Source organism: Natrix helvetica, assembly GCF_964273705.1.
Source record: "Natrix helvetica genome assembly, chromosome: Z".
NCBI lineage: Eukaryota > Metazoa > Chordata > Lepidosauria > Squamata > Natricidae > Natrix > Natrix helvetica.
This window is the reverse complement of record NC_138554.1, coordinates 58,985,132-58,998,998: the sequence shown is the minus strand read 5'-3', so window position 1 is coordinate 58,998,998 and position 13,867 is coordinate 58,985,132. Positions and strand designations below refer to the sequence as shown.

Below are 13,867 nucleotides of genomic sequence, written 5' to 3'. Positions count from 1 at the left end.
GTTTGACATATCTATTCTCCTAATCCTAGATTTTCTGGATTGGTGGCATATGAGGGCATTGTGCTAGAGCCTCACATTCAACTTTTTCTCTCCAAAGCCAGCCATATCCTCTTTTCTTTTAGTAGTCTCCTAGCTACAATTTACAGAAATGATTCATTAGCAAAAGAACCCGGAGCTGATGGAGCATGAGTGCTGAAAGGGTTAAGCTAAGGAGGCCTCACTGAGTTTCTTCCCTTATGCAAATGATCGATTTGCTTCACCTGTCCAAAGAGGTGGGGAATAAGAAAGCTCAAGGGCAGGGTGGAGCTGTTGGTTAGGGAAAAAAAAGCCAACTGAGTGAGATAGTCAGGAGAGAGCAGCCTCTGGTGACTTATCTTTACGCCTTAGGTAAGTGAAAGTCTGAATGTTAAATACGTGCTGGATATTTGGAATCAGAGGCTGAACAGGGAGGGAGAAAAGAAAGAGGTGTGAACCAAGGTTACTTTCCTCCGGCTGAAAGGGAATCTGGGGGTAGGTGCTACATTGCACCTAATGCTATGTGTAACATAGCATTCCTTGTAAGATGTTCCAGGATTTTTTTTAGTTTTCTCACATGATACTTAAAAGGGCTTAATTACAGCTTAATTACATGCAATCTCAGTTTTGGCAAGTATGGTAAATCCTTTACAAACTTTTGGTCGTTCAGTAGTTTATATCAGAGCAGGTAAGATAGAAACTTGATAGTATCAAATAGGTAATTGGCCATGTCTGACAATCTTGTTAGCAAGAACTTTATGCTGGAATTGACTGATAAAAGTGTGAAACTTTCCACGTTGTAGTTTATATGTGCACTGTATGCTGATCCAAGGAAAGCTTGCTGAAGAGGGGAGAGTCTGTTCAAAGCCTTCTTACATGTTTACCTAGGAATAATTCTAATTCCTTGATGTTTTCCTCTCAGTACTTTTACATTTAATTGTGGCATAGTATGCAAAGCCAGAAATGTTAAATGTTCATTTTTAAAGCAAATATAATAGTCTAGTTTGTATACAAACTACATACGGTGCACCCTAATGCTTAAAGGAGGCAATTAAGCTAAGGGTCTGCCTCTCACACATTTGTTAAAATAAGACAGTAGCCTTTGCCCTTTCTTAGCTAGCAATGACAATTTGTTTGTGTGCTGTGGGAACCTACAGAAAATGGTTGGTGTTAGACAATTTGCCATTATCCATAACCATTTCTCAAAATGCAAAGTGATTTAATGTAATTTGCCTGAAAGAATTAAAAGTAAAGGAATACTGATGGTTCTTGCTTAACAACCTCTTGTTCAGCAACCATTTGAAATTAAAATGACACTGAACCAGTAGTACTTGGGTGTGGTCCTTCCTTGCAATTATGACATCACAGTGTATTGGGGTTACATGATTGCCATTTAAAACTTTCTTTATTGGCCTCCTATGAGCAAAGGCAATGGGGAACCCACCAAGAGTTTGTAAATGGCAATCATGGGATGTCCTCGCTTAATGATTTGTGGTGATTCTGACACTTCCATGTGCTGTTAAGTAATTTTCTGTCACTATGTGGCACAGTCATATAATGTGACACTTTATGACCCACTTAGCAATGGAAATTCTGCTCCCAATGATCATTTTTAAGTGAGGACTGCCTCTTTGTAGTGGTAAAAAAGTGGAACAATTAATTTGTATTTTGATAGCATCCTGACTGAAGAAAGGAAATAAATGGACAAATTTAAGAAACATTAAAAAGTAACGGATGATACAGTATATGGCTTGCTAAGAGGAAACATGGATGAAAATTGATTGAGAATAAAGTTAAGGGACATGTAAAAGAAATAGGTTGGGGAAATTGATGATAGACACTGAATAAGAATCCAATCATAAAACAGGAACATGAAGCATATTTTTTCTTTTCATTTCTTTCACTTCTTTGTTAAAGCATTACATTATCAAAGAGAATGGAAAAAAACGTATCACCATCATGTCCTTGTGTTCTGCTATTAGGATTTTTGTAACAGTCTCTGGTAAAGACCAAAAGGGGGAAAAATCCCATTCCTTCATGTATACGTTTAATTGTGCAATGTTTAAACTGTTTCTTGTATGCATAGCCAATTTTAAATCACTCCACAAATCTAGGTGGGTTTTAGATAGAGACTTTGACTTGTTCTTTCCAGACTCTCCATTTCTTGCTTTTCAGCCATTTTAATGGATTTACTATAATGCTTAGGGATATTGTCACATTGCAAAGTCCATGTTCGGCTGAGTTTCAACCTTCAAGATCTGAGGATCTTGCATTATCCTCAAGTGCCCTGGGGTACTATGAAGAATTCACACTGCTTTCTATGATTGGGACATGCAGCAAAGTAACCCCATTGGGTTATTTTGGTGAAATTATGGTTATTTTATTCTGCTTTTGATATCAATTTCACCAGATGCAAACTGTAAAGCAAGGTGGTGGGAATGTTATCATTTGAGGTTATTTTGCTGCATCAGGGCAAGTCCCAATCATAGGAAGTAGTGTGAATTCTTCCTAGTACCCCAGGGGGCTTGAGGATAATGCAAGATCCTCACATCAGGTCAGAAGGTTGAAACTCAACTGAACATGGACCTTGCAATGTGACAGTGTCCCTAAGCATTATAGCAAATCCATCAAAAATGGCTGGAAAGCAAGAAATGGAGAGTCTGGAAAGGCCAAGTCAAAGCCTCTTTCCAGCTTTGGCTATATATAAAACTCATGCCTAATGCTCTTGCCTCTTATTTTTTCCCACAACAGCCCTGTGACTGGCCCAGTCACCCAGACATGCCTAAAGGAGGCCTAATCATTCTCAGTCTCTTGGTTTCTAGGCCAACACCATCAGCATATTAAATGAAGAAATGTAGTCTTTAGGTTTTACCCCCCCGCCCCCCAAATGTGTCTTCTGGTACTGTGACCAAACAATTATCTTTGGCTTATTTATCTAGATTATATTGTTCCGGAAGTCTTTGTCTAGATTTTCAAGAGCAAACTTTAGACTTATTCTGATATTCTTTCTGGACGACAAAGGTTTCCTCCTGGCATATCTCTCAGGTGGTTTTAATTTGTGCAACTCTCTCTATTGGTACAATCATCCACCTTCACAGCAATAGTGTTTTGGAACCTTAGACACTTCTTTCAGCATTTTGCACTCTATTCTTGAGCTGAACTTGTCGGGATGGCTTGTCCTAAGTAGGTTGGCAGTTGTTGGAAATCTCCTCCACTTGTGGAATGATTGGTGTCTAGTTGTTTGGTAATTTTTTAAAAAATTCCTACCCAGGTTTATAGGCATTTACAACCTACTTTCTGAAAACTCCAAAGAGCATTTTCAATCTAAGCATGATGATAACACCCAATACAACAGCAAAGAGCAATCCAATTGCATATCTGGGATTTAAATAAGACAAGTTTCTCCCAGATCCTTTCTGTTCTAATTATTGGCACCTGATCTGGTGCATCTGATTCTAATTTTAGATATTTGAAATATCTGTAGTGATAATCATAACATATCTTTTCCACCTGCAAATTTTGCTTTTATGTTTATCTAAGTTATACAATTATCACAACATGTAAATATTGCATGATATGTTATATCAGGATCCCACTTAATCAGTATTGTTGAAATGAAGATCAAATATCTGTACATTAAAATATATTGAAAAAGTTTTTAAAATAGTGGGATGTACATACTTTTTCATATAACTGTATATGAACTAGATTCTCATTTGCCTTATCCAGCCTGAGCTGAGCTTCCAGGAAGATGCCCTTGTTTCATGATTTCATTTCTTACACATTTTGCCTTGTAAACTACACCCATAGTTTTTAATATTGCTGCAGTTTCTACAGCCATACCAGGTCAACAATAATACACTTTTGGGGGAAGACCTGATATTTAAGCAATTCTTTAAAAAAACAAAAATGTCTTAATTTAGGCATCTCTGTTGCACTTCTTCTTTCTCCATTTGTTCAATGCCAATCTTAGGAGAAATAATACAATACAATAGTAGAGTTGGAAGGGACCTTGGAGGTCTTCTAGTCCAACCCCCTGCCTAGGCAGGAAACCCTGTACCGTTTCAGACAAATGGCTATTCAACATCTTCTTAAAGACTTCCAGTGTTGAGGCATTCACAACTTCTGGAGGCAAGCTGTTCCACTGATTAATTGTTCTAACTGTCAGGAAATTTCTCCTCAGTTCTAAGTTGCTTCTCTCCTTGATTAGTTTCCACCCATTGCTTCTTGTTCTACCCTCAGGTGCCTTGGAGAACAGTTTGACTCCCTCTTCTTTGTGGCAACCCCTGAGATATTGGAAGACTGCTATCATGTCTCCCCTAGTCCTTCTTTCTCTTAAGCTAAACATACCCAGTTCCTGCAACCGTTCTTCATATGTTTTAGTCTCCAGTCCCCTAATTATCTTTGTTGCTCTTCTCTAAGAGTAAAATAGTACAGTCACATTTGATATTTGATCATCATCATCATTATCTCAGTTTTCTCCTTTTTAAAAAAAGGGTTTTTTTAAAAAAAACAGTTTTTTTTAATAGTATCTGTGTCTTTAAAGCAATGAGCTCAGTTTGCCTGTTGGAAGAACTGGTCTTGTATAATCACAACGCAAAAGTACATTTAGCCAACATTTCTCTTCCCATCATCTCTTAAAGCCTGAGAAGCTATCTCTGGACTTCTATCAGTACTTGGGTTTTAAGAACTATACAATCTATAATTGTTTCTTAGTCTTCTGGCTTGCCTCTCTTTTTATCCTGCAAAATAATTTTCCTTTCTGGCTTTTGGAAATAGGAAATAATCTCAAAGACTAATATAGCTTGCATTGTCTGGTTCACTGAATAATTGTAACCTACCTTCATTCAGTTAAAATTTAGGCAAAGGGCTCCCATATTTTAAAAAAAAGTTGAGTTTTGCGGTGTTCTGACACATAAGTAAGCTTTTCTTTTATTCCTATTAGTGTAGAGAAAGAAAAAGGGATTTTAGTGAGCTGCCACAAAATCTAGAAAAGAACATTAGATATAACTCATTACCACAGTAACCATTTTATCCCACAAACCCCAACAGGAAGCATGTGAAAGGCAAAGGGCTGAGTTCTTGTTTTGCACTCTATGTTGTGTTGCTTTCTGTCTCTTGATTGGCCTGTGGTTGAGAAAGCATTTTTTTTTCCACTCTGCCATTTTCCTTCCGTTAAGGCACTGCTTCTAAGCTTTAGACTGATCTTCTTGGGTTGTATTAGCAATGGGTGACTGGATTCCTAGCTCATCTTCCTGGCATAAATCATCCCGGACATCAGACTCATCTGAGGTATGGCAATGGGAAGGATAGAAGATTGCCCTTTAAGTCAAAAGATTGTTAAGCTTTGCTTGAAGACTGCCCAGAACCTATGGAGAGGGAGGGACCAGAAATGGGTGTATAAATTCAGGCCAAATCTTAGTGAAGAAATATCATGCTGCTTTCAAAATGCAAGAGTGTAGCAAAAACTTGCAAGAGCGGGTCTCAGTTTAACTCTCTAAGAAAGTTCTTCTACCCTGTAGTAATGCATTTATTCAATTTCTTTCTATCACTAAATCTTTATTATCTACACATTGCATTTCTGCTTTTGAGATAGTTGTAACCAAACTAGTGCTCTATAAAAAAAACAGGGATATCGTAATTACAACTAAATGTGCCACATAATAATTACGATGTTGATGAATGTACATGCTGCCTTGTAATATTTGGTTCCCTATTTTCATTGCAAAAATGTTAAAGAGGTATTTTTGCTTCTTAAAGCCTATCTACTAAATGACTATCACTACATCTTGGTGGCAGTAAAGTTCTTATATTAATTATGCACTGTGTAAATAAGATGTGGGAATAATCTTGGGAGACAGGAGGAAGAGACACAACCTAGATAATTACCCGAAAAATAGAGGAATGGAGTTGGAATAAGCATCTCAAAGGAGATTCCAACCCCAGGGTTCTCTGGAAAGAAAGGGGGAGGGTGTGATTTCAGGTTTGCAAGTGTCTCTTACCATACCTTACAATAGCTTTAGTGCTCATAGTTTTGGTATCCTTCTCTGGAGTATCTTGAAGGGCTAACATCCCTAAATGTTTGGGGTTATAATTTCCCAGTTTCTTGTCTTTGCTAAATCCAGAAGATGTTCAGATAGGAATGACTATTTTTAACTCAGTACATTCTACAATGCACATTTTAGAAAGGCAATGCTTTGTTCTTATTGCCAGAGCCTACTTGAAACCAATAAACCAAAACAGAAATTGCTGGAACAGGATAGGCAATCGTGATGTCCTTCAGATGTTTTGAACTAAGTCTCTATGATTACTAGTTACAGTGACCATAGGTCAAAGGTTATTAGTTTGAAACAGGTAGAAGGTAGCAGTTTATATGCTCCCTTACTTGATCATTGCATTCTGTTCTTAAAGAATATTGGCAAAAAGGAGAAAATTGGCACGCAAAAGATAAAGGAGAAGGTATAGTTTAAGAGCTGATTATCTTTACAGGAAGTAAGAGAAGAAGCAGATTAGTTATTTTGGACTGTCATTCTATGCAAATGAAGAAAAATGAATTCAAGGGGACACTGTTGTTATACATAACAATCTCAAGTCTGTCTCTCCTGTGTAAAATGTGGAGTCTTCGTGCCTTTCTGTCTGTAAATGTGTTTTCCCCAGAACCCAGCTTTTAATGGTAATTCTAAGGGAGAAAAATACTGGCTGTGAGCATATACAGAAAGAAAAGGAGAGAAAAGAATGAAATTAGAATGTAGGAATTCCTCCCTTTACTACATGATCAGGTCTCTAAAGATTTGCAAAAATACTTATAAGACACGTACTCAGCAGATTACAGCTGATCTAGACTGAGTTTAAGCAGGAGAGGTTCTAAATATTGCCTTAACCACTCTGGCTGAAAACACATAACCCATTTTATTATTCTGTTTATTTTATTATCAACAGTTGGGTTGCCAAATGTCCAAAATTATTTGAACATACTCTTTTTCTGCCCTAACTTGCTCTTTCAGACCAGGAAGAAAAACTATCCTCTGAAATTGGAGAAAAAAGCAGCAGGCAGCATATAGCAAATAATATTTGGGGGAAAGATGCTACTGAACATTGCTACTGAATATTTCATGCTAAGATGATGATTGACCTGCCACAGCAAGTTGTACTACAAACTATGTCATTCTAATCTACCATATTGTGCAAATCCAGCCTATTTTTGAATGAATTGAGTGCAGTTTTCTTGACAAGATTTCAGAACTAGTTTGATGTTATCTCCTTTCTAGAGCTGAGTGAAAGTGGCCCAAGGTCATCTGGTTAGCTTTGTGCCTCAGACTCATGGCCTCTCAGTTTCTAGCCTGATACCATTTTTTTAAACAAAGTTTTATTGGTTTTTTAAGAAATAATATAGGAAAGGGGTAAAGGAAAGGTTACAAATTTTGGCAGTTGCAATGTGCGGCAGGAGTCCCCTCCCTCCATACTCATAGAACACAATTACAAAAAATTCAATACTAAATAACAATATATAGTCAGCATGTAAATTCAGTTAATAATTTCGATCAATTTATATCAAGTGGATTTTCTTACTCATTTTTGTGATCTGAGTTTTCTTGGTATTGCCCCTTCTCCCCCCGCCAGCAGAGCTCCGGCCCCTCCCGTGTCCTGCATGTCTGTTGTAAGATCATCTGATTTATCTAGGAGGACTTTATTTTTTTCCACAAAGGCTAGCCTGATGCCTTAACCCCTGCACTAAACTGGCTTTTCATGCAGTACATAGGCAGGGCTAAATGTAAATGTCTGCACATATCAAACAAATGCAACAGTCACATAATTTGTGATATATCCTCTTCTGTCCATGTCCATATCTGGAATGAGATCCTCTCTGACAGATTTTCATAGAAGTAGTACGTACTGCGTCTGGGGAAATGTTTCTATGTTCCCTATCTTGTAACTCATGAAGATCTGGTGAGCCATGGAGTTGAGCATTCTGCTTCACTGTGATAGGTTTTCCTTTGGCAGGCAACCCTATCTTGGTAGCACTGAATTGTTGAACAACTTGGATCTGTTTTTATCTCCTATCCTCAGTACTTACATGCCCAAGAATAAATCAGCAACTTCTCCATTCAAATATAGTTCAGAGTTTGTTGGCTTGCTTATTGCTGTTGAAAGTAATTTGTGTGTCCACTCTGTATACCAATATATAGCAGAATTGTATTTTTTCTCTGTCCAATGTCCATATCAAACATTTCTAAGCCTTAATTCTCTTATATGGCTATCTTTGTTAATCTTGATTCACCACGTTCTTTTTTTTAAAAAAAATCTATCCTCTAGTATATTTATTTCTATAGATTCCTTGTACTCGGTATTCTCTAAATTGCTAGATTACAGTTTTCCTCATTCTCTGCCAGTGGTACAAATTGCCATACTGAGTAAAGATGGCTAGGAGAAGAGTTCACCAAATCAAGAATATATTCGGTTGAGGAAGACTGTTCAAGATCGTAAGCAGGGGCTGATCTACACCATAGCCCTCAATGATTTTAAGCACGTTAGAAGTTGGTAATCATCAGATTAATTCTCACTAAATTAAATTCCAGAGGCTTAAATCTGGCCATTTTTGTTTGTTTGGTCTTCATTCTAATCCAGACAAAAAGGTAAACTGTGATTTCAGTTAAACCTCATCTGGGCGGTTTGGTTTATTTATTTATTTTGTCATAATATAAATGGCAGAAAAATATTGAAAGGAAAAGATTGGGAGAAAAAGACTTCATGTAGCCAGTTAAATGCTTTCTCATTTCTGACCAGGAAATTTCTATTTTCTCTTCTGTATCTCTTTTACATAATGGGTTGTCAATTATGGGAACAGAAATTCAGCATATCTAAGAATTGGATTTGGCAAGGTTACCGTAACACTGCAGTTGATGTAGAAATATACACTTAGTAGATACATATGCAAGATAGAACAATAGAAATTCCAAACATAGCATCAAAACTGAGTTAAGATCATTTGAAAGAGAGAACTGGAGATCAGAGTTAAAAAGCAGAATCCAGATAAAATATTTTTTGTCCAACTTTATTTTGGATTTCAAACTTTGCTATAGATCTACAATATGCTTATTGTATAACTAATATTTACTGGAATTTATCAGTCAGTTTGACTGTTTAATAGAGTTGAAGACAGCAGGTGAGAAAACATTGCATCTTTGGCAAAACAATATGGCTGATCATTGCTCCATTCCGCACACCTAGGTACTGTTAAAAGACACAAGTACAAAGGTGAAAACGGAGGGGTTGGATGGAAAATACTCTAATGTTATAGAAAATGTTAACTGTCAATTTAAAGATCATCCAAGCCAAGGACGATTGTCATGGTGAAAATAAGGGAAGCGGGAAGAGGTAAACTGTAGATATTACTCTATTTTTGAAATGTTAAAAGGGTACTAATAAAAATGTAATGAGTCATCAAAAGGAACAGTGACAGAAATGAGAGGGTATACATTGCTGATTTGATTTACTTTTGAGTGAAACAGCAAAAAACATTGGAGTGGATGTGTTTACATCTCAAAATAATTATTGTCATGATATTTGCCAAGATCATTTTCCACATTTAATAAATCTTGAAGGTTAATTTGTATAAATTATTATTATTTATTTATTCTTCGCACTTCTAGACCGCCCCCTCTCCCAAAGAGGACTCGGGGCGGTGTACAGTCCACACAGCAAATAACAGATAATAAATACAAATATAAATATAGATATAAATATAAATGTCTTTTGGAGCAGAAATACTATGGAATAATTACATTTTTGTGTCTTTCCTTAACGTATATTACCTGATTTCTTTTGGTCTTTGTTATGTTGGCTTTTTTTAATGGATTTATTAGACTATTTTTAATTATTACATTTTTAAGTGTGATTTCATAATCCTGGATCCTTCGTAACTAGACAGGAATTGTTAGATATTAGCATATATCGCAGCAAGTCTCCTCTCTGGTCCGCCGCTACGGCGGGAAACAGGTATCGTTCTGATTGGTCGAGGGGCATACCCGATCCCTATAAAAGGGGAACCCTCCGGCCACAGAACAAGCTGGATCACTACTACTACTAATAAAGAGCTGATAAGTCACTACGTGTCCGCAGTCTGTTCTCTCGTTGCCTGAATCTAACATTGGCGACGAAGGTGGGATTGAGAGACAGATAGGACGAAGAAAGCTACTTCAGAATCTCAGGATTCGATCCAGCCCAGGAATTCGGCAGAAATTCCGGCAGCCATCTCAGGACACTGCAGCGCGGCAAATTCAAACGAAGAGAAGATGGCGATGCACACTCCCCCCGCTCCATTCGACCCGACGAACGACGAATGGGAGGCTTTCATGATTCGTTTCGAGTGTTTTCTCGAAGCGAACGAATACACGGGGATAACCGATGCCCGAAAGAAAAACATCTTCCTTGGCTACTGTGGGCGAGAAGTTTTCAGCATGGCCAGAGAGCTCTCTGCGCCTACTCCGATACAAGCGGTATCATGGACGGCGCTGCAACAGACTCTACAGACTCATTATGCGCCAAAACCTTCCCACCACGTTTGCCGCCAGGAATTCAACACACGGAACCAGAAGGCGGGAGAATCAATCAACCAATATGTTGCAGCCCTACGTAAAGCAGCAACTCACTGCGAGTTCAGGGATCTGGACGAGCATATCCTGGCAAGATTTGTTTGTGGGTTAAGGGACATTTCGCTACAAAAAAGGCTGTTGGCGAACCCCAATTTAACCCTACAAATAGCGCTAAACGAAGCAAGGGCATCCGAGTCAGCGGAAAAATCATCAGAAGCCATACAACGCGGATTCAACGTAAGCCAGCCAGCACCCAGACACACCAGAGTCCACTACGAGGACACCAACCCCGACTACGAGGATCCCGAGTTCGAGGACAGTCACCTGATGCGGAGCAGTCACATGAGGCCTGGGGGGAGACCCGGATTCCGTTTGCCGCCCTGCGCAAGCTGCGGAGGGAATCACCCCCGGTCTACCTGTCGGTTCAGGAACGTTGTTTGTTCACACTGCAACAAACTTGGGCACATCGCACGAGTGTGCCAGAGCGAAGTCCCTGCCTCATGGCAGCCGCCTACGTACCGCCAACAGAAGCCCAACCCAGGGGCCTGGCAAAATCAAAAAGGGCGCCCAGAGAGAAATCCACAAGTGTTTACCCAGAGAGACAATTCCCAAAGAGCTGAAAGGGCGTATTCCCAGAGAGACTATACACAAAGAGCTGAGAGAGCGTTCTACCAAGACGCTCAACGAGAGTATTTTCAGGATACAGATGCTGAGATAGAGTTGACCCAGAGAGAGGAATTGCGAACGTATCTCACCACAATAAGTCAGGTCCGCACCAAGCGGCCTAAAAAGCTGAAAGTCACAGTCCTCTTGGAGGGCTCTCCTTGCGAGCTGGAAGTTGACACAGGATCGTCCTTGACGATCATTTCATGGGCCTCCATGAAAAAGGCTATCCCTAGCCTTAAAAAGAGCCAACTACGCGCACCAGACATCCTGCTACGAGACTACCAGGGGAACCGAGTCCCCATCGTGGGCCAAGGCACGTTCCAAATTCATTTCAAGGACATCGTAGCCCAGCTGCCCGTGACCATCGCCAGCGCTCCGTTACAGAACCTTCTAGGACTAGATTGGTTTGAAGCCTTGGGTTTAGAAGTCACTGGGATCAACGCCGTGGAGAACAGCAGCGCTGAACAGATTTTTAAGGAGTTCGAGGATGTGTTCAGCCCCGGTCTTGGTAAGTATGTGGGTAAACCAATCTCATTCAATTTAGACCCCAAAGTGGCGCCAATCCGACTTAAACCGAGACGAGTGCCTTTTGCACTCCGCCCAAAAATAGATAAAGAGATCGATAAGTTAGTAGAGCAAGGAATCCTTGAGCCAGTGGATCACGCGCTGGGAAACTCCCATTGTGACCCCAGTTAAACCAGACAGGTCAGTCCGCATCTGCGCAGACTATAAATGCACAATTAATGTCACGCTACAACAAAGCGCATATCCTGTGCCAGTAGTACAACACTTATTGCACTCGTTGGGGCCAGGAAAGATATTTGCTAAATTAGACATGGCACAAGCTTACCAGCAGTTGCCTGTGGATAGCGCCACAGCGGAGGCCCAAACTATAGTGACGCATAGAGGGGCATTCAAATGCAACCGGCTACAATTCGGTGTGAGTATTGCTCCAGGTCTGTTCCAGAGCGTCATGGAACGGCTTTTGCAAGGGATACCGGGAGTCGTCCCCTATTTCGACGACATCTTGGTGTCCGCTGCAAACGAGGAGCAACTATTAAAAAGAATCAGAACTGTTTTGGCCAGAATCAGAGAAAAGGGCCTCCGCCTCAAAAAGGAGAAATGCCAAATTAACGTGCCTAGCGTAGAATTCCTGGGATATAGAATCGATGGTCAGGGAATACACCCCACTTCAAAGAAAATTAAGGCGATCCAGGACGCCCCCACACCACGAAATCAGACCGAGTTGCAGGCCTTCCTCGGACTACTTAACTTCTACAGCGTTTTTCTGAGACAGAAGGCGACCGTTGCTGAACCATTACATCGACTACTCCAGAGGAACGCAACATGGAGATGGGGATGATCCGAAGCAGCAGCTTTTGCCGCAGTAAAGCGCCTGCTCACCACCGACTCGCTGCTAGTGCAATACAGCCAGACGCTACCGTTGGTATTGACCTGCGACGTATCCCCATTCGGAGTCGGCTCAGTCCTTAGCCACAGGATGCCAAACGGGAACGAAGCACCCATCTCTTTCTACTCCAGGACTCTTTCATCGGCCGAGAGGAATTACAGCCAGATGGACAGGGAAGCATTAGCTGCTGTAGCTGGAGTAAAACGTTTCCACGAATACCTCTACGGCCGCGATTTTGAACTGATTACAGATCATAAGCCGCTGTTGGGACTTTTGGCGGGAAACCGCCCCACACCAGTCTCCCTTTCTCCTCGCATGACCAGGTGGACTGTTTTCCTGGCCGCGTACTCATACAAGTTAATCCATCGACCGGGCTCCACTCTAGGACATGCAGACGCACTCAGCCGTTGCCCACTTCCGGATCTCTTGCCAGACCCCACTCCCGAGGTACCGGTGTTGCTAATTGACTGTTTGGACTCAGGACCGGTTTCTTCCTGCGACGTTGCCAGATTCTCTGCTAGGGACAACATAATAAAGCAAGTTCAAACATGGGTTTGGAGGGGGTGGCCAAAAGGAAACGTGGGCCCGGAATTCAAGCTATTTTGGGGGAAACGAGATGAGCTTTCAGTGTTGCAAGGTTGTTTATTGTGGGGGGATTGAGTTGTTATTCCTTATGCATTACGTAGAAATGTATTAGAAGCGTTACATGTGGGGCATCCGGGGATCGTTAGAATGAAGGCGTTAGCAAGAAGTTATGTTTGGTGGCCCAACATGGACAAAGAAATAGAGGAATGGGTGGCCACTTGCGATCCATGCCAGGAATCGAGACTAGCACCCCCGGAAGTGCCCGCCACAGAATGGGAGAAGCCTAAAGCACCCTGGTCGCGAATACACATCGATTTCGCAGGGCCAGTCCAAGGTCAGACTTTCTTTATAGTTGTGGATGCATACTCCAAATGGCTAGAAGTAGTCCTAATGACTTCAACCACGGCAGAGGCAGTCATTAGGGTTCTACGGCGACTTTTCGCCACTCATGGCCTGCCCGACCTCCTGGTCTCCGATAATGGGCCCCAGTTCACGGCCATGCAATTTGAAACGTACTTAGCAGGTCAGGGAATTCGGCATGCCCTCGTCGCGCCATTCCATCCGGCATCAAACGGACAGGCGGAGAGAATGGTGCGAT

General features: G+C 40.8%; 1 protein-coding gene across 1 annotated transcript in view; it reads left to right on the top strand.

Moving 5' to 3' along the window:
- Positions 1-13,867, top strand: part of ARHGAP27 (Rho GTPase activating protein 27) — a 49,993-nt gene that overhangs the window by 21,637 nt on the left and 14,489 nt on the right. The gene's annotated exons all lie outside the window — the stretch shown is intronic.